Raw genomic sequence first — 27,808 nt, 5'->3', positions numbered from 1 at the left:
CTGACAGTATCTGAAAGACTATAAAGCCTTTAAATTATTAGAATCTATTCTTGAAATGGCTAAGCAGCCAGTACCGTACTCATTTATCCTTTGTCCTTTTAAGCTTTCAGGGTGCTGTGTAGCCATAGTAAACTATGCCTTTTCTCTGTGAAATCCATTAGCTGGTTTCAATCTAGGATTCAATACTACCATAAAATCAAAGCCAAAGATTAAAAAAAAATATGATTAAAAAAAGATTATTGGTGACAAGCATTTCTTTTAAAAGCCATTTCTGCATATTATGCTTTATACATAACAGCAAAAGAAACCAAAAGGTTAAAAGGACATCTTTTCGATAAATTCAAAATTAATTTTAAAACTCGGTTACCATCAAGAATGACACAATACTGCCTCAAACTAGATCTCAGAGCAAAACTAGCTCTCATTTGCATTAAATCAGTCAGTGCTGCTAGCTGGCTGGCCATCAAAGAAAACAGTACAACAGATGAGCTTTCAGCCTCACCATCTCACTCCCCTTCTGACAGCGGACTAAGGTGCAAGTACTAGAAAGAAGGAGAGATCAGGATTTGCACTGCAATTTGACAAGCCCACACAAAAGAAAAACCACCTTTGTTCCTACAGTATCTTTCGTGTGACAATACAGACAGACTACAAATAATCTGTTGAGTCTCTATAGTAGAAGAATTCTATGCATAGGAAATGGAAAAAATCTTGGACTGTTATTCCATGTAGACAACTTTGAAAGAGTTTCAAAGTTTCAGAAGACTAGGATAAGCTTTATCCTGGATCCGTTTCGGATATGTTGGTTTTTGTCACAACAGCCCTGAACAACTTCAATGCCAGCTCAGTCCTGACACTGGCTACAGGTAAACTAAGCTAATGACATTGTCACTGTTTGCTCGAATTCTAATTACTAGGAGTTACACTTGGCAACTAGGCAAAGCTACATTCTTCTGCAAGCAGTTGGAATATATTCTGCAGTTGGAATATATTGCACAATCCATTAATTTAAACATATAGAATTCCTTGAGTCTTTGTGCCGGATACCACATCCCTTACTAAAAATTTTCCCTGCCTCCTCAGATCTTTAACTGTTAGTTCAACTTCTGCTGATTTGATTTTATACTTCCATTCCAAGTATTCCATGCATTATACTACAATTCAACATGATTCAAAGATTAATATGTGCCATGGTAACAAGTGTGCATGTTTGGGCTGGGGGAAGGGAGGATTCCCACTAATAAGAGAAAAGGAATACATAGTGGTATTTTATTTCTGCTTTCTAGCTCCTTATTCTGCTATCGCCCTTCTTATAACAAGCAACAAGACTGAATGGCAAGGCTACATTCACATAGGATAAAGAAAGATCACATTATAATTTTAAGAGGCCACCAAAATTGCAAAATGAAATCATACTTGCATTCAACAGAAAAAAAAAAATCACATCAGTAACATGAATCTAAACCTTCTACCTTTTCCCTATAATACACGACTTGTAAAGTCCTGACTTCATTGACATTAATAGCAAAACTCCCACAAACTTCAGTAGGGCCAAGTTTTTACTTTATGTATGTTTATGATAAGGATGACATAAGAGGGAATTAAAGGTCATGCTTCCTGTCACTAAGGTGGATGATAAAGTCCTGTCATCATAGTTTCTACACTTGACTTGGACAATGATTCTGTGATCATCAGCTCTTCCCTGATCTAAACCAGAATGGCAGCATGTTTTAGAAGTCACGGTGTAAGCTCAATAATGGCATCAAACACTTCTGGGAGTTCAGCACTACGAAAGATGCACAGAACACTTCTTTCCAAACATTCTCAGTGTCATCTTCCAAACCCAAACAGAGGGAGGCTCACCTTTACTTTAAAACACAGTAAGCATATTGAGGAGGGCAGGGATGTTCTTAACAGTTAGAACATTTTGACAAGACGCCACAGATCCAGATTCAATTTTGTCTTAAGCATTAAGATACTCAAAGACACAAACCTTACTATTTAAAAACAAAAACAAACCCTTTGTCATTAGGGACGACTGTGCAATTTCATCCAGTCAGGCTATAGAATAAAGTAGTTCTATCCATATTGACAGTGCAATCTGTGAACTATAATCTCAGGAGAGGAGAGCAGGATATACAGGTATTTTCCTTCTTCCACTCCGTCTTACTGCTGCAAAAGGCTTATAACAGGAAGCAGTATTGATGGGACAAATCGCAAAAAGTTAAATCCATTCTATGAATAGGAACTACCTAAGTTGGGGGGGTGGGGGGGAAAGGAATCAGAAAAGCTGGAGATCTGATACAGTATAAATAGGTGTAGGTGCTCTCAAAAGACTTGCAAGTGTTGCAATATCGAAGGAGAACTTTTGCAAACATTACAACTTGGAATGCCTTGAAAAACACCAGTAAGCTTCTGTTTCCACAGGCTTCAGATCTAAGTATTGCACAGCATTCTCTCTGTACATGCCTGTTTAAGTAACTTTACCATTTACCTACATCTATTCCATACATTTTTTTTTCCAAAATTCAAAAGCTATCATTCCTTCCTTTTCTCATTGATCTTGAAATGTTTTCTGGCTTATATAATAAAACTAAAAGAGACATCAAAATGTTAAGCCACATATTTTCATAGCTTTAGTTTTCACTGCATTAAATTTTAGGGGATTAATGCCTTTAAAGCCCTTAAGAATATTCCACAAGCTTTAATTATGAGGGAACACAAGATAAACCTCTCTAAAAGCTGTGGTACCAAGTAAAACAAACTTGAAAGAGGACTAGTCACAGGAAGTTCAATTTTTCTTGACATCAGAAAACTAAAGAACCTCACACAAATAAAACACCCATATAATATCTTCATTTTAGGAGGCTCTGTGAGGATGTTTTCTGTGTCCAAGGATATTACTTCTTTCACATAAACCTCTCTCCTCACCCTCCATTGCAATACTGTGCAGTTGCCATAGTTACCATTTTACATGACCATACTGTGAGTAATGACCTCACATTCAATACATCCCCAAAGGCTTCAAGTTTGCAAAATATTTCAAGATTTGTGCAGAATTTTTGCCATGAAATTTCACTAAAAGATCAGCAGGGCCAAGGCACATTCAAAGAAATGCCTCTTTTTGAAGACTAGATATTTCGTTTGCTGAACTGTAAACTTTCCACCACAATGAAAGTATAGCAACTGAATTAAGGTACAGGAACCAAAACCATGCATGACTCATTATATTCTGACAATTTACGCATAACATTTTAATTATAATTCAAATGGTTTTAAATAAGGAAAGTGATCCAACTGTAAGCAGGTTTCCTCTTTCCAAATACCACTAAAATCATATGAAGAAAATCCTAAAACGCTCCTAAACCACAACGCAGTAAGCAGAAGCTGAGCCTTTCTATAGCATTTACAGATTAACGTCTCCCACACGGTTTCAACACAGCTATGAGGAGCACAAAATACACAAAAGCAATTGTTCTCCTAAGCTTGAAGGATGACAAAACCAAATCATTACAATGACAATCTAAAAGTCAGGTGTCATGCCCATAATAGATAAGTCACTGAATCCTTACCTGTCCTACAATGAACAAAAGTAGATATATTGGATTTCTGCATGAGGTCCCAAGGCCTTGCTCTTATGGAATATGGAATATAAAGAACCCTGCTTGGAGTAATTCTGAATTGTGTCTGAAACCTTCTGTGTAACACAGATTACTGTCTATTGACTGATATATAAATTCAGTACACATTGCATATGTCCAAGGCAGAACTTCCAAAAAGCAGAAATGAGTCTGTGTTCACTAAATGGAGTGGTGGATCCTTGAGTCCCTGCTGTAAGTTTCCAAATATGCAAAGGAAAACTCTTCTCCCTACTTTTCACTTAGATGAAAGCACACACATGATTAGGGAAACTGTCCTAAATTCCAAATATGATGGTCATAGAAAAAAATAAGGTAAAGATTCAATAATTTGAAATACATCTTTTAATGAATTAGAATAAACTACATCCATTCAGTTTGTTCTATTCAGTTAGATCAGATGCCTTACACGCACTCAATTTTTCTTGTCTTTCCTACTCCCCAAATCAAAAGAGAACATGATAAGATGACAAGAATCCATCTGGATTATGCTGATATAATGTTAACAGGGAAAGGGACCTAATGAAGTTATGAAAACATCATATCCATCCACTTACGAGCAATATACAATTGTAAATCAGAATTTTAGTCACAGAGTATCACTAGCTTAACAGTTAGCACTAAGGATCACAGTGTGTGAGGTTATTTTGTATCCATCTTGTGAAATCCTGTGATCTTTCATATGCAGAGCAACATGACCCTGTTCCTTATCTCTTAAAACTGTACTCTTATGTGAACATACTTGAAGATTCCATGTTGGTTTTAACCTTAGAATAACAATTCCCTACTTAGTATGTTTGAGATCTTTCTCACCTACATACAGCCAAAATTTTTTAAGCTGCTCTCCTGATGACTAACTCTGCTGATCTCATTTTTTTTCAATGTAGACAGAGTGGCTAGAAGGCTTCTTCTCTTTCCAGTGTTTCCCACCTTGGCCTGGCATGAAAATAAGAGCACTCTGGAAGATCAACAGATGGTCTAGGGCCAGATGAAGCAGATGCAAATACTTCCCATGAGCCTCAGAACTGAGGAAGCCTGGTTTCTGCATCTCTTGATTTGCTTTCCAGGCGAATTATGCTAACACCATACTATGGCCGTCTGCAAAATATTTTGGTCTCTATGCACAGTCTGCCACAGTTGCATGTGTGCTTAAAAATCCTTGCTCACACTAACAGCTACTATCAATCAAGTTCTACTCCTAAAATCAACAATGATCTACAATGAAAACTGTCCAACGTGTTGGGCTCAAAGGGATTTGGATCAGCAGCACCAAGTCTAACTGGAGGCCAGTCATCAAAGGCACACCCCAGGTGTCAATACCAGAGTCAATACCGTTCAACATCATCGTTAATAACTTGCAAGGTGAGACAGAGTGGACATTCAGGAAGTTCACAGATAATGCAAAACTAACAGAAGTAGTTGATACACCAGAGGTTGTGTTGCCATTCAGAGGAACCTTGATAGGCTTGACAAAAGAGCAAATAGTCACCTCATGAAGTTCAACAAAGGAGAAGCGCAGAGTTCTGCACCTGTGGAGGAATAATGCCAAGCATCAGTAAAGGTTAGGGGCCAACTAGCAGGAAAGCAGCTTTGCAGAGCGTCCTGGCGGACAAGCTGACCATGAGCCAGTAATGTGCCCTCACAGCAAAGAAGGCCCACAGCAACTTGGCAGTGTCACCAGGAGGTCAAGGGAGGTTCGGTTCCCTCTGTTCAGTACTAGTGAGAAACATCTGGAGTGCTGGGTCCAGTCCTGAGCTCCCCAGGACAAGAGAGATGTGGTCATAGTGAAGCAAGTCCAGCAAAGGGCCACAAAGATGATTAAGGAACTGAAGCATCTTTGTATGTGGAGAAACTGAGAGAGACGAGGGCATTCAGCATGGAGAAGACAAGGGTCAGGGGGATCTTATCCATGTTTATAAATACTTGGTGGGAAGCATAAAAGGAAGACAGAACCAGGCTCTGGCCAGTGGTTCCCAGAGACAGGATACAGGGAAATGGGCACAAACTGAAATACAGGAAGTTCCGGTTAAACTTCAGAAAAACCTTTCTTACTGTCAGATTGGTCAAACACTGGAAAATGTCACTCCAGTTGCTTGCAGAGTCTTCATCTTTGTGTAGCTCAAAAAATGACTTGACACAGCCCTGTGCAATCTACTGCAGGTGAACCTGCTTACAGCAGGGGAGTTGTGCTGGACAGTCTTCAGAGATCTCTTCCAACCTCAACTATTCTGTGATTCGGTTAAGAACTAACATCTCTGATTTTAAAACAGGGAACCAACGTGAGGTTTCTCCCTACACGGAGAATTAATGTGTCTACACAGTATTTTGTTACAACGTACAATGTTGCTGCACAGTGTCAATTTTATAAGCACCTGAACAACTCTATTCTCATTATTGTCTGATTATCTGTTGTTTTGAAAGTAACAGTTCTCAATCATCAGCACCACTTGTGTCTGACTAATTGTCAAAAAAAAAAAAAAACCTTAAAGCAAACAAATAAACCAGGAAAAGGGTTTATAAGAATAAGTATTCTGTGATTTGTTTTTTATATGACTTTCAATAAAATAATTTTATAATGTGATCACTTGGATTTTAGTGTATAGATTTTTCGAAGTACCAGGTGTTTTCCCAGTCATGGTAAATTTTGCCTTTAATAAATCCCAATACCAACCACCCTCATTCACTATACAAAAGACATTGCGTGTCACTCAAAATCCGAAAACAAATTCTCCAAGTTTGTAATTCTCTATGAAGTGAGCTGTACCTCTCATTTCGTATTTCTCCCTTATGAGATTACTGTTTTAAAATTTAAATGTTATGTTACTCATCCATAACCTCCTTTTATGTTCTGTTTTGATGCTTTGTAAATAGAATATTCATCTAGCATTTAAATTAATATTTAATTGAAGAAAACTCAGTTCTGCATATCTCAAATTTGAGAATTCATAGTACCTAGTTGTCAAGTGATATCCAGCAAGATGTCACGTGGAAGTACTACATGAGGAAGAAGTACTATACACACCTTCCTGTCCCCAAACATTCTCTCCCATTACAGACCCTCATTCCTTACACAGTCACAGCAAGTCATTCTATGTCTTTTCCTGAAACACTTCCTCCCACCTATGAATCCAGCTAGAATTTTTTTCTCAATTAAAATCATCACTAGCTTGTTTTTTATGCTGAATTCATTTTAAGGCTAGGTCTCTTCCATGCTGTCGTGGGTTTTTTTTTTTGGACTGAGGGTCGAGACAAGAACCGAAAAGGGAGCACCCACCAACCATGGTCTCGGGCAAAACATGACTCAGGCTTATCTTCTTAAAAAAACCAAAACAATTTATTAACAGTTACTAAACAAGGGACATAGGGGAACGAAACCGGTTACTTGAGAGGAGAAAAAAAAAAAAAACAAGGCCAGATCTTAAACACAACAACCTCCCCACCCCCTATTTTCCTTTCGTTCCTGGCTCTGTCTTCCCCCCAGCGGCGCAGGGAGACAGGGACTGGGGGGAGTACAGGTCAGTTCATCCATGTTGTTCACTGCCGCTCCTTTCTTAAAGGAGGAGGAGTCTTTACACCATTTTTCCCTTGCTTCGGTGGATCCCCTACTCACAAAGAAAAAAGTCCCCAAACTTTTCCAAAGTAAGTCCTGCCCGCAGGATTGCAATCCTCCCCATGGATCGCACCAGTTCGGGCTTTACCAGTCTCGGCCTCTTAGGGAGCTGCTGCCACTCGCGTCGGCGTGGGTCGTCCCACGGTCTCCAGATGCCTCCACGACCTCGTCGTGCATTCCATGCCCCATTATCAACAGTACCTGGTCGCGCATCCCCCGCTCCACGACCTCTCCTGGGCTCAGGCATCTCCTTCCCGACGTGGGTCTCTCCACAGGCCACGAGTGGGTCGCTGCTCCGCCGGGTGCACCCTGGCTGCAGGGGGGCCGCCTGCCATCTCACACCGATTTGCAAGGGAAGCCTCAGCTCCAGCACACCTCCTCCCGCTCCATCTTTGCTGACCCGGTCGTTGTGGTTGTTTTCTCTTAGATATTAATCCTCTCTGGGGAAGCTCGGCCCGGCGGGCACCCCGGGAGTGGGGCGCTTACCGAGTCCCCCATGCGGCTCCCCCGGCGCCATCTTGAGCACATGGCGCCGGCCCGGGCCCGAGCGGCCGCTCGGCCGGGAGCCAGGAGCGAGGGCGCCCTCCTGCTCTCTCCTCGCTCCTGAGCAAAAAAAGCCCCTTTCCCGCCCCTTTGTCCCAACTTAAATAGGGCAATTCGCAGAGGCGCCGCCTTGGCTCAACCTCCCCGGGGGGGATGGGACTCAGATCTGGTGGCACAGGGAGCAAATCCCCTCCCCTGCCACCAGAACACCCCCCCACACATCAAACTATCACACATGCTATGAGTATCAGGAGGCTGCTCAAATAATTCTTTTTCTAGGGTCAAGGAAGAAAGCAACAGCAGAAGAAAAAAAAAAAAGGAGGGTTCTTGGAGTATTACTGACTTAGAAGTGTTTATGAATCTACATCCTCAGAAACCGAATCAAAGCATATGACAAGGTGAAGGATACATGACTGGTGACAGGGCGCATAAACTTCACCAGGTCACAGAGGATCTGGTGCTTGTTTCCTTATGATGATTAAAGACATTTAAAGAGTAAGTTAGAGAGGTATCATAACACAGCCTTTGGCCTCTGTACTATGATTTCTTAGATTTGTTATCTGTGATGGTGCTGCTCAGAAGTAGCATCGGCACATTCAGATGACTAGCTATCCCAGCATACCTCACTGCTAAACCAATAAAGTCTTACTCAGCAACCTAAGAAATGTACAACTGGAGTTCCCACACATTTAAGATGCACTTATAATTAAAACGTTGCCTTAAAGTTGGAGCAAAAATTTTAAGTTAGTGCCTCAGATAATCTAATTTCTGAAACAAGACAAACACGCAATGCACTGTCCTACCAGAGCCAGCCTCTCTGACTTTACCTTTGCGGTCTACGATTCAGTATACTATGTTCTCAGAATTTCCATTGCATAAACTCTTTATTTTCTCTGCTAGAGAGGATGCATTATTATGCCTTTACATCAATTAAACCAAACCCCAAAACTTCTGTAATTCCCCTAGAAAATTGTCCAACATATTTGTCAGACAATATGTATGCCCTGAAGTGGATGGCTAGTGTTAAGAACAATCTTAATAAAGAATGTGCCATGGGATCAAAAACATTTTTAGCTTAAACTTTTATCTTCCCCATTCTCAGGAAAAGAATCAAAACAAAAAACAAAGCCCAGCTCCATTTTACTTATGCACAAGCAAGGTACATCATCTCAGAATTTTTTCATCATAAATACTCACGGAATCCCAGCATTTCAAACCCCTGCTACACTGCATATGTTCTATGTTTCATAAACCCAAGTTACTATTTAGCCCCTGAAAACATGACAATACAGTCATCGATTCGTTTCTTTAAAGCTTTTCTTGTAGATGACTTCTGAAGATCAAGAGTGCTTCACAAGAATTGAAAAAGGATATTAAAAACTAAAATAAGAAAAATGGTAAGCTCTGCAATTTAAACGAAGACCGGCGCTTGTTTCTCTGCTTCTTACATAAGTGTGCTACTGCACACTGTAATGGCCCATCAAATTTACCAGAGCTTTAAGTGGATTTACCTGCACTGCTGCTTTAAGCTGAAGTCATCAAGTACAATAAAAGGGCTTCTAAATTGTTGTAGCATGTTTTTCTTGAAAATGAGCTAGAATGAAATCTTGGAATGAAGAAACCCGGTTCAAAAGGGTGAGCAGAATGAAAAGTGTTGCACACAGCTGACTTCTCCCGTGCCCCCCCCGCACAGCAAGTTCCTTTTTACTGGTCTCAGACCAGGCCTGAACTTCCAGCAACCTTCTGGTTCGTAACAAACTCCAGGCAGTTCCTTTTCAATCTTCCAGAAGACTTTTCAACCACCTTTAAAAGTCAAATCCACAGACATACAGCCTGCCTGCTTCTCAAAAGCCCATCTCACTGCCTGTTTTAAGCCTTCCTAGCAGCTAAGTCACAGTCTCCAACTACCTGCTCCACTGAGCACTATCAAAGCCTCTGCCCAGGCAAATCTGAGCAGTCCCCCCTTCCTCCCCAAGATTTCCACCCAATCCATTTTTTAGCATCTGGAGGAAGGCAGCCTTCTTCCACACTGCTCCAGCTATGCCCCTTTCTGCAGAAGAGGATACAGAGCAGGTAAGAAACTGCAAACAAACTTCACAGACCATCCATTGCACATGCAGACTCTTAGTGATTAGGTAGATAACATCTCTACAGATGTGCAATTTTGGAACGACTAGAGGTTAAGCTCTTATGAGAAACACCCGATTTCCGTAGACTCCTTCCCACTATCGAAATAGCATTTGTTCTCTGCTACATACTCATGTTTTTCCAATACACCCTGCCTCACTGAAGCACTACGTGCTGGCTAAGGTACTAAGGATCTCATAGTGAAAGCTGGGAGGCTTTTGTCAGTAATTATTTCAGACATCAAGTTCTGCATCTCAAAGCTCAGCATCTCAAAGCTCAATCACTGTGCTGCACTTAAGTAAATATCCCCAAGACACATCATCAAGCATTTTTCCACGTCATCTGTAAGAGGCTGGAAACTGTCTTCCTATTATAGTTCACTTAAAATGGAACTAAATTGAGAAAGGAAATTATCATATTACTCCAGGTCCCAGCTGAGTTGTCAAACCACAGAGAAAAAAAAATTAGGCCTTTCAGTAAAGAAAAAAAAAAAAACAACAAAAAAAACAAACCACTCACTAACATAGTTAGCACTAAGGCAAATCTACCTGGAATGTTAATAGAAAAGGCCTATAGAGTCCATATGCAAAAGCATGCTCCTGACCTCTATGACATAGCCCAGTCAACGGGCCAGAGAGCAAGCGTGACAGTGAGTGAGTGCACACATGCCCATATGGGTGTCGTTTTCATGACCATATAGCTGCATCTGTGGCTGTCATCATACATTGGTAGATCTCATCAAATTAACAAAACACCTCTAACTATTAGAGCTACAATCGCGTGTCTTTTAGTTAAAGAGGAACTCATTGCTCACAGTAAACACTTTCCAAAATATCTTATTAAATCAAATTTCTTGTTTCGAACTCTGAAAGTCTCTCTCCAATTGCTAGTAGGAATATCCTTGTTTTATCCAAATTCTATTTGTGTAATCAAGAAAATGAATGATAGCATGTGACTATTAAACTGCTTCAAATATGGCAAAGAGTACACTACATCTAAAAATTATGTTCTGACTGAAAGACCCTGGTGGATGCCTGCCCTACTACTGCCAACAGTCCCTCACAAAACTCACTGCTAAATAAGGAAAAGGAAACCTGAAGATATAAATAAGGAGGAAAGTAAAAAATACCTTTCCCTTTAAATGTCCCAGAATTGCTTTTTGACAATAATGCTTACCCCTGTGAATACTTTCTATTGATTCAACAATTTTAAAAAAAGATAATAAATTGAAAACCCCTCATAGGCAAGATTCACAGCTGGAGTTCTGGCTATTTACACTAAGGTCATTGATGCCTGTGAGAATGTAAATTTTGTCTTCTGCTCTGTATCTGGCATAGTATCGAGTGCCAGGTTTCAGTGCACGGCTTTAGGCAATCAGTGCTCTAGCTTAAGTATCGCTACAAGACAGTAAAAGAGCTCTGGAATAAATGCACATAACAACTCCACTACAGAAGCAAAGCAGAATTGCCTGCCCCAGGAGATAGGTTATTCTGTGCAAAACCAGAGTTTTCTAGTTGTAAAAGGCTCTAGCGTATACTCCTGACCTACCTGGAAATCATCAGAACTCAACCGTTCAACATAAGCATAGTGCAACACCAAAGACTGAGTCTTCTCTATGAATGACAAGAAGAAAGCCAGTGCACAAACCTCTTCCCAAAGGAAAGAAAAGGCAATAAAAACCATAGGCAGATGTTACACACCTGGCAGACTAACATCCTCTACTACTAGAGCGATACGCTCACACAAGCTCATACAAGCTTTAACTGCCAACGCAGAGCTCGAAATCTTCAAGTCAGAAGTGGATGCTGAACAAACAATTAACCTATGGAATACAAAGTAAATGGAATAACAAGTCAGGTTCTGTGTACTGTTCAATCTAACTACTGTTAGATTACACAAAGGACAGCTAATGACAAATTGAAAGTACCAACATTTAGGTCAATAAGAAACAAGATAAATCTAAGGATAAGAATTGATAATAGACAGCGCTTTTTTTAATTGAGACAACAGACTGACAGACTTGCCATGTCAAAACCAAAATCTCACATATGGCTTGCTGTGACTTGATAAATCCTCAATGGAAAAAAAATGAAAATTGATGCATATTAGTCCAGCAGGCAGCTAGTATTTGATGGCACAGTCTTGGCACATTCCAAGAGTTTCTTTGGTCCTTATTTCTGTTAGCTGCCAAGGACCTTATTTTGTGCTGTATGTACTTCTTCAGGGTACTTTTTTTCTTTTTTCATAAATTTCTACTCATTCAGACCCATGTTTTAATTATCACAGAAACAAGACCTCCAGTATTTCAGTTCTTGCTCCTTTGTGAGTTTAAAAATAAAGATAGTATCTATAATTGGTTTTTTTTTGCTGCCTGGTTGATTAGATTCATAAACATACTGTATGGGGAGCCTAACTCTCACAGGACTAGTCTAATTAAGAAGTCAAATTGCTATGCTGATTACACAGACACTCTTCATGAACTTTAAAATCAGTAGTTTTCAGAGTAATCTCAAATCCTATGCAGAGTTTCAGGAAACAATTATGCTTTTTGGTTTCATCAGAGGATTACAATTTTCATGTCAGAGAAAGACTTACATAGGGATTTTTTTAAAAAAATTTGCTTTCGAAAAGAATAGCTGCCATGACTTTACTTACATTATTTGCCAATACACTTAAATAAAAAAAAAAAATTAATTTCAATGCTGTGAAATACTCTCAGTGTTTTGTGATGTAGATTCTGACTTGATATTTCAGAATAAAAATACTGAGGTTATATTTAAGGAAATTGTAATGATCAAATCAGGTAGAAGAGCAATTTGCTAAGGGAGCTCATTGCCTATCTTATTAACCTACTGAGGGTTGCTAAAGGCTTAAGATAAAGGGTTAATTCAGAAAAATTCTGCTTTCTTGCAGTAAACAGATCCTTCATGATCCAAAGTTTCTTTACCCCTAACTTTCAGGCTTGTAAAAGCACCTAGGCTAGGGAAGACCTCAGCTGTTCTTCAGGTACTGAAAAAATTTCCCAGAAGAGACATAGAATTATGAAAAAGAGCAACTTTTGCCACTTAAAAATTCTAACTCTTCCATAAACACTATTGTTAAAGTAATCAAAATCATTACAAGTATCTTAGCATAATGATTCATGGACAAATTATCACTATTGTCACTCCGCAACTTCCAATTTTTGGGGGAACAGCACCATATTCATAAAGAGAAAGTCCTCCTCACATAGGATACCGCTTCCAAAAGCTTTATTTTTCACAACTACAGCTTTAAATGTAAGCAGGGCAAAACAATGACATATACTTCCAACCTAGTCCCCCCCAAAGGTCTCTATTAATACAATGGTTATTTCACTACTGGACAGATAAAGGCATAGCATGTATCTCTTGCTTCTAAGACTTTCACTGATAAACCAACGAATGAAGCTAAAACTTAGTTCTTTAGTCATCAGAACAACAGAAAAGTTCAAGAAGCAATCTATCTCAGAGAACAAAAGGAAATAAGATGATTATAGGAGGAAAGGATTACTCCTGGATGCTCAAACAGTATTATAATGCAGTATGGTCTGTTATTCAGGATATTACAATGATTAGAAATAATAGTTTGAAATTAGGACAAAAATAAAAATGGGATGCCAAGGAAAACTTTCATATATTGATATTATTAGGCTATTAAAAAATGCTTATAAGTATGTAGCTGCAACAGCTAAGACATTTAAAGTGTAACAAAGCAATAAATATACGAGATACTTTTATGCCGTACTCAGGAAAGTGCAAATTACAGCTTAATAAGTTTATTTTCCACCTTTGACGTCTATTATCATTTGAACATTTTCTGCTGAAGTAAATATTTGAAAAGAAGAAAAAAAAAAATCTCATTTCCTTATTCCATGAAACAATAAATCTCTGGTTTACTCCTAAGTATTCAAAAAGTTATGAATTTGAATAACACACATGCAGTGGGAAAATGCAGGAACACTTATCATACTCAAACATTACTACTCAAGCAGAAATTTAGCATTCGAAACTTTCCAAGAACAGTATGTTATATCCTTTTGAAAGAAAATTACATTATTTTAAATTCATAGAAAGTAACTGAAAATATTTTAAACATTAAAAAAAATAGAATTTATAGCTTTCCTTTCAAAACTATCTGTGGGCTCAATATGAGTATGAGATATAAGACAGAAAAGATGCAGGTGGGATCTAAATTAAAGCCGTTTAGAATATGCTGTTGTGCAAACTTCAATGCATATGTTACACAAGACAGCATTAAGTACTGGATATCTGTAAGCAGAGAAATTAGAAAATTAGGTAGGAGATGGCAATTTACAAATACTTTATAGCTACAGATATGCAAAAATCTACCTTTTGGTTCACTAAAAAGATAAAATAAATATAGAACGTTTTTGGTCAGTTAGAACAAAAACATTAAAAAAATACAAAATTCTCTGTTTTCTCAAAGTGTTTCTTGAGCATTCACCTTAGCGTGCTATGTTTCAGTTTGGCACGGTTTAAGAAGGGGCCTGGTTTTTAAGAACACACAAGTACATGTCAAAACTTTGTGCTATTTTCATCTAAGAGCATTAGGCTTCAGCATTTTCAGTATGAAATAGTATCTTTCCTTGCTTTGGTTTTTCTGCCTCAGAAAAACATAGGCGGTTTTCTTGTGGAATGATAAAAATTATCAAAGTCAGAAAACATATGTCTAGTGCAGTCGACTCAATATGAATCCTGTGAAGAAGTTAACCCTACCCATTAATCCTGCAGAACTACTGACCTCTGGAGTTTTCTCTATTTTTTGTGTCCAACTTTATCAATGGAGTCACTTCAGGGAGAATTGTCAAGCCTTAAAGGTCTTTGTGCATTTAAAGTTTGTTTTGCTTTTTATTATTTTTTCTTGTTTTGTTTGTTGGTTGTTTAATAAATATTATTATACCTACTGGTTGAAGTAGGCTCATTAATACTGGTTCATTGTATTGGCTTCTCAGTTGAGTACACCAGTACTTTCCACTGAATTAACAGGGGTTTACTAGGAAATTTCTTCATTATATCATCTAAATCCCCATGCAATCCTTCTCATATCACATTATGATTGCAGGAATCTCTTCTTTACAAATTCTGTATGTATCAATGTTAAAAAAGGAAAAGAGTTGTCATATTTCCAATAGGAGAAACATTTCCAAGTATGGAGATTACAGGTCATTTTCTGCCTATATGGGGAAAAAATCCTTGTATGATACTTTGCTTTCATGTTATGTCCTAGAACTACATGGCAAATTTGACAGAAAAGTAACAAAATAAACAAGGAACTAGAAAGAGGAAGACCCTTATTACACCAGCAAGAAACTTTCTTCTAACCTGTACAAGTTTCAGGTGCACTCAGATATTTCATTATGACAGTAGCACTAAATGATTAACTATAGTATGCAGATTTAGTCGCTCATCATTCTATGACAAGTTCAAGTTCAGCCTGTACAAGTTTCACTATTCACCATACTTTAAATTCACACTTAATTTTTAACAAACTTTTCCCACTCCATAACTATCTGTAAAGCCAAGACTTTGGTATTTTGTAACAATTTTGTAAAAAAAAAAGCCTACCTGCAAGCCACATCACTGTCTCATGCAGAACTCACTTCTGATTTGTTGTATTACTTAGAATTCTCTTAATTTGCCTGGAAAAATATACTCTACAGCTATGAAGTCAAAACTTTACCATACAATTACTTGAATAAACACATAAATACAAAAAATTATTCGATATTACATAAACTGCTGACAAAATAATGAGAGCTGAAGCCTGAATGGCAGGCATCTCAACCAAGAAACAGTCACTAAATTCAGACATCCATCAAGAATACTCCTCTCTTTGAGGGAGCTGAAGATGGAGTAACATAGTTCAGGGACAGAAAGTCTAAAATGCACACAGCTGAACACACACCATAAATTTAGCCTCAACATTTCAGAAGCCAGGGCATTTAACTAGAACTTAAATGCACTGATCATACAGTTTTTATGCTATGCAGTTCCAAGGCATTAAGATTAACTCTGATGTGGTGCTTATGGTCTTCCAGCAGTGTAAGAATGAGTGCAGTAAGACTCACCTTTCTCCCTCTGTCCCACTTGGTTCCTCTAAGCTAGCTAGGGTATTTACAGTCTGTGGTTGGGCCTATACTTTGATTATATTCATAGATTCATAGATTTCTAGGTTGGAAAAGACCTTAGAGATCATCAAGTCCAACCATCCCTAATCCCCATTAAACCATATCGCTAAGTAGATCATCCACTCTATTCTTAAACACATCCAGGGATGGGGACTCAACCACCTCCCTGGGCAGCCTATTCCAGTGGCTGACAACCCTTTCAGAGAAGAAATACTTCCTAACATCCAACCTGAATCTCCCCTGACTAAGCTTATACCCATTTCCTCTTGTTCTGTCACCTATCACTAATGTAAAGAGCCCTTCCCCCACCTCCCACCATCCCTTCTCAAGTATTTGTAGGCTGTAATCAGGTCTCCCCTCAGCCTCTTCTTCTCCAGGCTAAACAGCCCCAACTCCCTCAGCCGCTCCTCATAAGTTTTATTTTCCAGCCCCTTGACCAGTTTAGTCGCCCTTCTTTGGACTCGCTCCAGGAGCTCAATATCTCTCTTAAAGCGAGGGGCCCAAAACTGGACACAATATTCCAGGTGCGGCCTCACCAGTGCCGAGTACAGGGCAGGATCACTTCCCTGTTCCTGCTGGTTACACTATTCTTGATACATGCCAGTATCCCATTGGCCTTTTTGGCCACCTGGGCACACTGCTGGCTCATATCAAGGCCGGTAGTCAACCACACCCCCAGGTCCTATATGATTATAATCACTTCATAGATAAACTTCATTGTTACCAAAACTATTGATAAAGGTATGGACCACATAAAAGCTGAGTACTATTATGTTTTCATTGCAAAACAATCCTACCATTCAATGCAATAATTATCAGTGCAACAAGTAGAATTAGCTGTCTAATTTCAACTAAAATTAATTCAGCAGATCTCTCTCTTAATTATTTACCAAGTGACCTTCCATAAAACTCATCTACAAAGCTAGATGGGAAAAACAGATTAGTTTAGATGACTACGAATTTCATCAGTCTCGCAGGAAACAAAAATTGCTGCCAAAGAGCTTATTTTGGTTATGGATAAAGTTCTACTTACGTACAAAAGATGAAAGTTTCTCAGCAAAATACCTTATGTGAATGTTTTTACCATTATTACCATATTATCACTTTAAACTGAGGCTAAACACAAAAAAAAACCCTCCACTATCAAAAGTAGTATGCTCAAAAAAGTGTTCTGTTACATCACAAAAATAAATATATATTGAAAGCAAGTAGCCAACAGCAAATAACAGCATCCTATTCTTGGAACGGAGCAATTTTTTTAATTTTAAATAGCTACAATGTAGTACATATAATCTAGGGGAGAGGTGGAGAAAAATCATTCGATTCTCTATCCCCTCAACAATAAGTAATTGGACCCAGGAGCTGAATAGTACAGATTAGCATTAAAATACCAGTCAATTATTACTAGCTGTAATATAACATTCTGAATGACATACTCTGAACAAATACATGCAGAGTTAACTAGAGCATGGAGGCCAACAGATGTCTGAATAAAGAGAGCCAGGGACTCCTGTTAATTTCAATTAGTGATGCAATTCACTCTCACCTTGTACATTCTTCAGATATCTGCACTATTTCAGCATGATGACAAGAATCTACACATACATGATTAAAGAAGCTCTGAAGGTGTCTAAACGTGTATATTTTTTTCCCCACGAAGGCAAGAATTTGTGGTCGGAAAGAAAATGGATAATCAATGTGATGAAATAGGGACAAACTTGAAGTATCCTGTAATTATTACCCTGTTCCTGTAAAATGACACATCTTGCAGATCAGCTATAGAAGGCTTGGAGCTTGATACGTTGCTATTTCATAGAATGACAACAGGGTATTAAGTTGAATGAAGTTTTCTAAGTAGATATACTCAGCTCTCAGGTGTCCGCGTTAAGGGTCCAGGGGAGCATTGGCTTCTGACAGAATTTTAGTAAGAAGGAAGATTTCAGCAAATCATTTAATGCTCTTGGATCCAAATGTAAGAGCTCAAAGTAGATTTGTGTTATCAATTGCCTTAGCAGAATGATAGCTCTGACCACCTATGATACGCTAAGAGAGATCAGAGAGGTAATGACGGAAGGAAATACAATTGTAATGGCAGATACCCATGAACATCAGGCAAGTATCACAATGGGACACAAAGCAGAGAAGAAACTTTTAGCGCTACAATAATCATTTCATGGAGAGCTGGTTAGAGAAACCATTAGAAATGCAGTCCCCTGACTTGGTATTGAATAGTATGCAGGATCCTGTTCGAAATTTTTCTATTGAAAGGCACGCTAATAACGCATTCGGGTTCAATATCCCTACAGGAGTCACAAAAGCCATAAAATCCACCATAGTTGTATGTGACTTCCAAAAGGAAAATGACACAGAAATGAGACAGCCTATTAAAAGAAGATGAAAACAACTGCTATAAGAATTAAATCCCAGAGACATCATGTACATCACTGAAGACATCACATTGAAAACACAGTGCATCACACATCACTTATTAAGAAAGGATTCATTAGAAGTTAAAAGGAAACTGACTTGGAGAAACAGGCCAAGAGCAGCTTTCAGGAACAAGAAAACAAAAACAACAACAACAAAATCCATTCATTGAAAAGCTTAGGTTATGCTCAGATGAAGATAAAAAAAATCATATACCCTGGCAAATTAAATAAATAGACAGGTAAAAAAAAAAAATATTGAGGAGTAACTCCTAATCAAAGCTATATACTAAATGCAACCCCATCCAGAGTTCAGCATCTGCTAGAAATTCTGTAGCACCAGTTGATGATCAAGATACAATGAAATACCCACAGAGGATAACAGCATTCCACTGACATTAAAATAAATGCTTGCATTGATATTCACTATGGAAAGCAGAGAGGAAATCCCTGGAAGCATCCCTGCTTCTATTCCTTCATTCCAATGGCAAGATCACTCCCACTAAGTAGCTTCAGCTTCTAACCATTAGGAGACACCATCAACTTCCGGAAGATACTGAATTTGATTGGAAAGTAACACTCATGTTATCTAAGTTGGGCTTTTGTTCTATTACTCATTTAACTTTCTCTTTAGCAGGGCTAAGTACTGCTTTGCATCTCTCGGTCTCAATGGAAGAAAACTAAGGGCTGCCACACTCAATCTGCATATTATGCAGCATCCAGAGAGCCTAGAAACATCTACTGTGCTGAGCAAACTAACAAGGAATTGTGCAGATCAGGCAAACTAGTGACAAATTGACCTAGTTTGCCACAAAAGTCAGGCAACAGTAAGGAGAAATGTGCAACTTAACTTCTGATCACTACTGCCTTCCCAGAATTGCTTCTGGGTCACTTCTTAATATTCTATTAATTTCATATCTACTACAAATAATGCATCCATGCAAAGCTCTTTTAAAAATACCGTTTGCCTTTTCATCACATTCCTAAATGTGTTCTATCAGGACATACAGTAGCTTCTGGTGGTTTTAATCTTGAAAACATTTGTCAGATAAAAATAAAATTCAGACAGTACCTGCTTTGATGAAATATGAAATATGAAATCAAGAACAATTGGGCAAAGATCTAACTTCTAAAATCTAGTGAAAAAATGTGGCTAGTTGTAAAATTGCATTTTTGCAGAAGGTAAAAACAGTGAAAAACTGTCTCAATGCTACAGGTAGGATTTTTTTCATCTATTTTAAAGAAATACTAATGCAAATTCCTTACGCTTGTGACTTCCTTCAAAGACTACTCCTGTTGACAAATGACATTGCAGAGAGAACATTCATGACAGCCTCCTCTGGTTGCCGGCTTTCTAGCAATTTTGTCATGTCCTTCTACTCCTATTTCAAGGAAAGTGGTAAAATTTGACATCTAAAGGCATAACTTACATCAGACGCCTTTCTTACCCATACAAGCATGTGGATACCCTTACAAGCATGTGGGTATTTACTGTCAGTTAACACGCGTCCTTTAGACAGCTGACTCAGTCACAGTTTAATTATTTTTATACAGTTACTCTTTCCTTATTTGCATTTTTAAATAAAAATAACAATGTTCACCTGTGCAAACTACGGGTTTTCTGAATAATGCTGTAAATACATATTAATTATGACCACAATACTAAGCTGTCATGAGTGTTCTACGTTTCAATGACTACATCTAATTTCCCTCTCTACTGCCAGAACTAAGTGATATGCCAGCTAGAAGAGTATCTCAAGCTTCTGACAGATGTAATCCTGACTTTCATAACATAGCTGTTACAAAGAAGTTCCTGATTCTGAGTGTGCAATCAAGTAAGTCTTCTCTGAACTTCCTTTATTTGGTTCAGGTTTCGCCCTACAAGTTAGTGACAAAGTTGAGAACAGTGAGAGATAGTGAAGAATAAATCTAAAGCTATCACTACGTGTACCCACAGAGTGTCTCTCAATGCTACACTGTTTTCGTGTCTGGATACAAGTAACAACATCAAACAAAAAGCCATCAGAATAACAACAAACAAATAATCCTACAAAACAAACAAACAAAAATCCCCAAACTGAGTACTTCAGCAAGCAAATAAATTATTTGGGATTCCAGAAGAAAACAATAAACAAAAAAAGGAAATACAAAACCCTCCTCCTCAGTATCAAGGGCAAGTACTAGAATTCAGATCTGTGTAATGGGATATTAAAAAAATCTCACAGGTAAGACTCAGACTGGAAACATAAAATGGGCAAGGTCTGGCTACAGCGAAGAGGCCATTTAGCACATGGCTCCTTACCTACCTTTTAATGTGTTAGTCATCAAATTTCTGCTCATGTTTAGTGCTCACAAAAGCATATAGCCAAGTGTAACTGTGCAGGTGAGCTTACTAATGCTGACAAATCAAGTGTGGAAGAAAACTGGGTATTTCAATGAACGAGCTCAAGGTTAAGAGCTTCACTGCATACACCTTATTTTGCCTCTTTCCTGTATCCATCAATGTAGAAAAGTATTACATAGCATGTACTCGCAGAAGAAAAAAAAAAAAAAACAAAACAACAAAACACCACAATCCCAAAAACTATGTCACAGCTTGAGAAAGTTAATAGTGAGACGAACACCTTACAACACTCCCTGGGGAACAACATGGGAGGATATATGTTGTGTGACAACAATCTTACAAATCAATTCTTTCAGAGTAAAAATAACCTTCACAGTTAATTTTCATATCAAGACTTAAGAAAAAGCAGGTAAGAGAGAGAAGTCCTACACACAGTGGGGAGTTTGTTTTTAAATGAAGCACATCAGTGCTGTAAATAGAAACAAGTATACAATTAGTGTAACTGAACAGCCTCAGTACCAAGTTCTTGTAACAGGTATTTGGGAAGGGAAAGGAACAGCAACAACAGAAGATCCGCTGATCTGCTCTACATAGTGACAGCTCTGCCAAACTGAGAAAATGCATTTAAGTATTACACTTTAGTAGCAGGTTTATTATAACTGAAGGTAGAGACAGTAAAATGCTTGCTATATTTCTTTATGTGATTCAACATATATCTTTGTAGCACCGGCAGCAGAAATCATAATAGAACAGCATGGTAGCTGCACATGCAACCTCAGCTTATTGCCTTTGCTTAAATTGCCTCTTAAAACAAGTTACTCCATAGGCATATAGCACTCTGAGCTTCGAGATAATTTCAGAAAAACACACTGAGAGCTCTGTACATGAAAGCCCATGATGATGTGACTTACATCTCTTCATGAAATTCTGTGAAATTCAGTAATATAAACTCCTAACAGCTAACGAAAAGCTTCTCGGGAAAGGACTGAAATAATTAAATGAAAAAAATAAAGAGATTAATTTTAAATTCTAATTACTAGGTGTCTGTCAAAATACATTTCACCTAACTGCACACACCCAAAGCTTGCATCTTCTCATTGTCTGCTGTGGCACTACAAGGAAGCACTACCATGAATTTTGCTACAATGCCACTGAATCACTACCCTACCAAAACAAATAATGTGTTTTATGCAGGAGCAAAGTTTGCAGGACAAAATATATTTTTCTTAAACCAACTGATAGCAAGCAAACCCACAGATAAACTTTTGGCACACAAGCCCTTCATCAGGTCAAGAAAATAGAACTAATGTCATCATCGAATTGAAGAAAGTGTAAACGGTTAATTTACAAACAGTTAGGTTACACAGAAACATAAACTATCATTAAAGTTTCTGAGAAAGTTAATCAATCTTCTGAGTTGTTTACACTAGAATTTCAGTATTTTGCAAACAGAAATACTCCTTTTAGCACCTACAGTGGAAAGCATCTCCTTGTCAAGAACAGTTGGTAAACACAGGCTGTTAACAAGTACTATGACAATCAAAGTTGTACTGCTGGTACACTGCTAAGTTACTAAACGTCTTTTTTATTTCCTCCACTGAGAGACAGATGGTTCCATGACACACAACTGAAAAAATCCTTCACTTCTGCATTTACACCCCAACTACATATTGGCTACTTAATTGTCCTATTCTGAATGGGATGGAACAGCACATGACAATGTAATGCTAACTTGAGGACTGATAAGCAAGTCTGAGAGATTTAAAAGACTTCTTGTTTCGGAAAAAATAAAATAATTCACAAATAATTACAATACATTTACTTTATGGTATTTGCAAGGCCAAGAAGTACAGTTTTAAATCTCATCTTCTCCAAAATTCAGGCACTTTACTCAAGAGTGCAGTGAGCTCTCTATGCCCAGGAATGCCCTCTGTTGAATATAGGCAACCACTCTATTTTTAAAACTACCATAAGAACATTGAAGACAGAAAGCCACTACCATCACTTCATACAACACCCTGGTAAGACAGCTTGTGTAGCTTGCAAGATAACATGTTCAGCTCCTTTCTGAACTTGAGGAGACTAAATCCATGTTACCCACATCCTTGCAGACTGTTTCAGTAATCAGTTTTCTGAAAACGTGCTGATAAGAATTTAAAAAAAAAAAAAGAAGGAGAAAAAGAAAAAGAAGAAAACTGAAGTAGGACAGCAAAGAACAGAGCTAGCTAGACCTGGGTAAAGCATGAATCAGAGAACACAGGAATTACTACAAGATTTTTACCTTTGGGACAAAATTCACTAAGTAACACTTGCCCAAAAGTCAGGAATTCTCTGAAACACAGTACATCAAATAAGAACCTATGGATAATGATCAGAATCTTTATCTTCTTTCCTACAATAAACACTGCTATCTTAAGCAGACACCAGCTAGCACTTTTTTCAAGTTCAGAATCTGTGCACTCAAAACAGGATCTCAATAGGTCTCATCATTGTCAAAATTAACTTTAACACCAGCACATTATCAGCCTTTTGCTCTTGCTAGTCTCTCTTACATCCTTTCCAACCACACTTACAGTCTACTGTTCTGCCTGGACTGCATCCTCAGCAAACTTGCAGATGGCACAAGTAGAAGAAATGGCTTACATCAACAGCAGTACTTGAGTTTAGAGAAACCTCGGTAAACTTGAGGCCTGGGCTAACCTCATGAGTTCAACATAGAAAAGTACAAAGTTTTACACCTGCAGCAATGTAACTCTGCAGTGTAGGCCAGTGGTCAACCCCTGACCAGGCCTTAGCACTGATGGTGGACACCAAGTTAAACAGCAGCCAACAGTGCCCTCTTGTCATGAATAAGGCAAACTGCATCCTGAGCATCAAGAGACAACAGGGCTCACAGAATAAGAGATGTTACTATCATTTTACACTTTACATCGATGAGGCTGCAATACTACAGAGCCACTTTTTGCACTCTTACTTCAAGAGCAATGTGGAGAGGTCCAGCAGAGGACGGACGCAATGGTCAGAGAACCAGAGCACATGATCCATGAGGAGAGGCTGAGGAAGCTGGCCTTGTTTAGTCTGGTGAACAGCAGGCTGTAGAGACAAGGTAATAGCTGCTGACATGAAGGGGAAGCACAAAGACAAGGAAGCCAAACTTTCCTCAGTAGTGGTTGACAGCAAAGCAAGGCCCCAAATTGGCATTTGGGAGGTTCAGGCTGAACATCAGGGAGACAACATTTCCCTAGGAGGGTAATGCAGCCCTGGATCAGGTTGTCCATGCAGCTTATGGAATGTCCACATCCTTGAAAGTGTCCAAGACCAGCCAGAGCCCTGGGACCTGATACACCGCTGGCCATAGCCCAGCTCTGCCTGAAGTTTGGACTAGATGACTCCACGGTCCCGTCCAACAGACATGTCTATGATTCACTACATTTTCATCTGAGAACTGCTTTCATGGCTGCTTCTTATTCTCAGCCAAGGTTTCCTCCTCCCCATTATTGCTCCGTAGGGTCATATTAATCTCTTTCTCCCTTAATCTGTATTCTTCTAAGAATAAGTAAAATAGAGGAGAAGGTGGAACTAGAATGACTGAGTATGAGCTAACAATGAATGGTTTAAGGAGGGAGGCCAAGAGGTTTTGAAGCTACAATCTTTCCCTTGGAAAGTACTTTTTCCACTAAACAACAGATCTCCCTGGTTTCTCTGTGTAAATGAAAAAATAAATTGAATCCGAAGACACACACTTTGCAAACTGAGTGTATGAGTTTGCAAATACAAATATGAGAATACACACCAACAATATGAGAACACAAGAGGTTGCAGCAAATACCTGAACCAATTTTTGCCTTTTTTTTTTAATCAATATGATCATCTTGTCTTTTTGTTCTTTCTTATCTGTACTTACCAATTGATCTCTCATTTAGATTGCAAGCTTTCCACGCTGAAAAAGTTCTTTTTTCTAAGGGTTTTTTGGGGTTGTTGGTTTTGGCTTTTGTACCTTTCAGGTTTTTTAAGGTCTTGGCCCTTACAAAAGCTTATAAGCCTCAGAATAAATCGAATTCAAAACTCCAAAATGAAATGGATATGACAAAAAACACACATTTGGGTTAAAAAGGCAGGATGTAGACAAAGAAAAATCTTCAGTAAATTGGCTTGGCATTTATGCAGTCTTTAGCCCTTTATTCTAGACCCAAAGCTGTTCCCTAATATTGAGAATTTATCAAGAAATATGCTTAAAGTAGTAAGGCAGTCACATTATACAATTGTAGAGAGACATAAAAGCTTGTCTATTCTGCAGAAAGAGCTGTCATTAGATAAGCAAAGAAAAAATAGCACAAAGAATTGTAACTTTGCTTGTACCAATTTCCTCAGAATCTCTTTTTTAATCCATTACATTGAAAGACACTATTAAAGCTGTAGTTACATCTTATGATTTCAGAAAAAATGCTTACAGTAGAAAAAAAACCTTGCAAAGCAATGAACCGATAAATAATTTGACCTTATAAAAAAGGCAGAGGATCTGAACAAAACAATCTACATAAATTTAATTAATTGGAAGCTAAGACAAAAAAAGATTGGCAAAGAAAATTTCAGTTTCCTTTTATTAAGGGAGGGTAGACTCCAGGATTAGGTTAATTACTGATTGAGAAAATGGCTCCAATGTTTTATTAGTTAAATGCTTCACTGTAGTACAAAAGCATGCATTGCACCATATTATGTGGCTCACCTCTCTTACTGGAAAATTAATTCTATCTATCTTAGTAAGGATCTTACTCTTTGTGCCCATTTTTTCTCTAGCCTGGCAGAAACAGTATTTCATACAGGAAAGCAACAGAATGAAGCATTTCTTAGAGAATAAACATTCTTAAAACAGAAAGAGACCAGTACTGTTAATTGAGAGGTAATCTGGAAAATACACACATTTGTGGATCGTAAATGGGAGGACAATAACAATACTGAACCCCTACCTAAAGTATTCTATAGGACTGTATTCCGACATGCAGGTATTAAGAAGAAAGATTTCAAAACAATCAGGAAAAGGATTAAACCTGAATTCAAAGTTTAATCTTTGGAACAAAGAAATAAAAACCTTTCTGAGAACAATTTAGCAGAAACCTCCCTTTTGCTCTGTCAAACGATTCATAACAGCCAATATACAAAAAAAAAACAAACTTGACAACCATTCTCTCCCACTGCTGTTGTCCCCATCCACAATGTTGCCATTGAAGTGCAAATCTCTCAAGTGCCTGGCTATCTGGTCTCTCACTTTTGACAAGGTAATGGCCAAGCAGGGCTGCTCTCTGGATCAGCAAAGCTTACGTGCAAATCCCTTCCTTGCACTACTCCATATGATGAAAACCATTCCTCCAAACAAATTAATAGCTTTATCATCAACATCACAAATTTTGCTGTATGAGGATTAAAGAACACCATATTTCATCTAATTTATTCATTCATACACCAGATTCAGGACACTGCACGAAACTGCATGAGTATCACAACTTCTGAGAGTGCCTGAGGTCTGTCAACAACTGAAAATAATTAACATATCATTTCAAAAATTAATTTGCAGAATTAAACTTTGTCCACGCAAAACTCTTGGAGTACCTTCTCACTTATACATATAAGAAAAAGTAAAGCTATGAGACTTTATTTAAAATGACATACAAATTCAAATTCTCTGATTATCTTCTAGTAATGTTATTTTGAACAAAGGACTTAAAAATCACACTAAGAAAACCAAGTTTTTAGATTTGAGAGATACCTAGTCTTCACTGTATCTACTTGCAATAAAACAAAAACAAACGAAAAGGACATTCAGAGTCACCCCAGGTTATGTTCTGCATATATGCCATTCCTCATATCCGCCTACAGAATAATTGTACTTAGATCGCAGCAGTGCGAAATAAGAAGCGTTTTCAAAACACAAAATTCTTTTTTTCTTTCAGGAGATAAAGTAATACAGTAGTAGCCTGATCTAGTTGAGAGGTGTCCCTGCCCATGACAGGGAGGTTGGATGAGATGACCTCTAAGGTCCCTTCCGGCCTATGCCATTCTACGATTCTATGATATTGTTCCTGGTCCTTTAAAAAAAAATAAATATAAGTTATACGCAATTTTGAGTATGTGAATATCTCTGCGTATTCTAACAACAGAACTGCTCAGGCATACAAAATCAAATTGATAATCATAATAGTAGAGAGATCTCGTAAGATTGCCATCCCTTGAAACCACATTTCTATTTGGAACGCACCTGTCCGCTTTGCAGGGAAGCTTTCAGTAAACCAACAGCCACAAGAGATTCAGACGCTGGACCCCTAGCCCGAGTCCTGGTGTTTCAAGGGAGAACTGCAAATCCAAAATGACAGAATGCAGCCTTCCAGAGATGACATGAACTTGGCCAGTAGGTCCAGTTGGAAGTTTTTATGAACTTAAGATTCCTATTATAGTTCAATATTTTCAAAAGTGTTATGAAGTTCCTCCTGAGAAAGGAAGGTTGGTTGTTTTAGCATCTTTTGCGTATTCATAACTTTAGCACTTAATATGCTCAGAGAACGATGTATCTCGAAAGAGCATACCACAAAGTACCAGATTACACTAAATAAAACCAGCTGGAATTCCATAAATTAATTTAAAGATCTTCATTTCATTCATGAGTAAACACCCTCCCCATTTTTTGTTCAAATATTGTATCCCTTGTTTACTTGTCTCATAGTAACAAATACATTTTGAAAATTCCGTAGAATGTTACCCATGAACATCAGGGCACTGTATGTCTCCTTAAAATTTTGAATAAAAAAAAAGAAAAAAAAATCCAAATAAGAGTAATGTTATCATTTTCATGTTCCAAAGCAATTTAAAGGAGTAAGTCTAAACATTGCCCTACAATCTGTTGCATAATAAGAGCGATAAATTACATACATTACCATAAAACTATAATCCTATTGCAAT

The sequence above is a fragment of the Tauraco erythrolophus genome, chromosome 5 (assembly GCF_009769465.1).
Source record: "Tauraco erythrolophus isolate bTauEry1 chromosome 5, bTauEry1.pri, whole genome shotgun sequence".
In the NCBI taxonomy this organism is placed as follows: Eukaryota; Metazoa; Chordata; class Aves; order Musophagiformes; family Musophagidae; genus Tauraco; species Tauraco erythrolophus.
Note: the sequence above shows the minus strand (reverse complement) of the source record.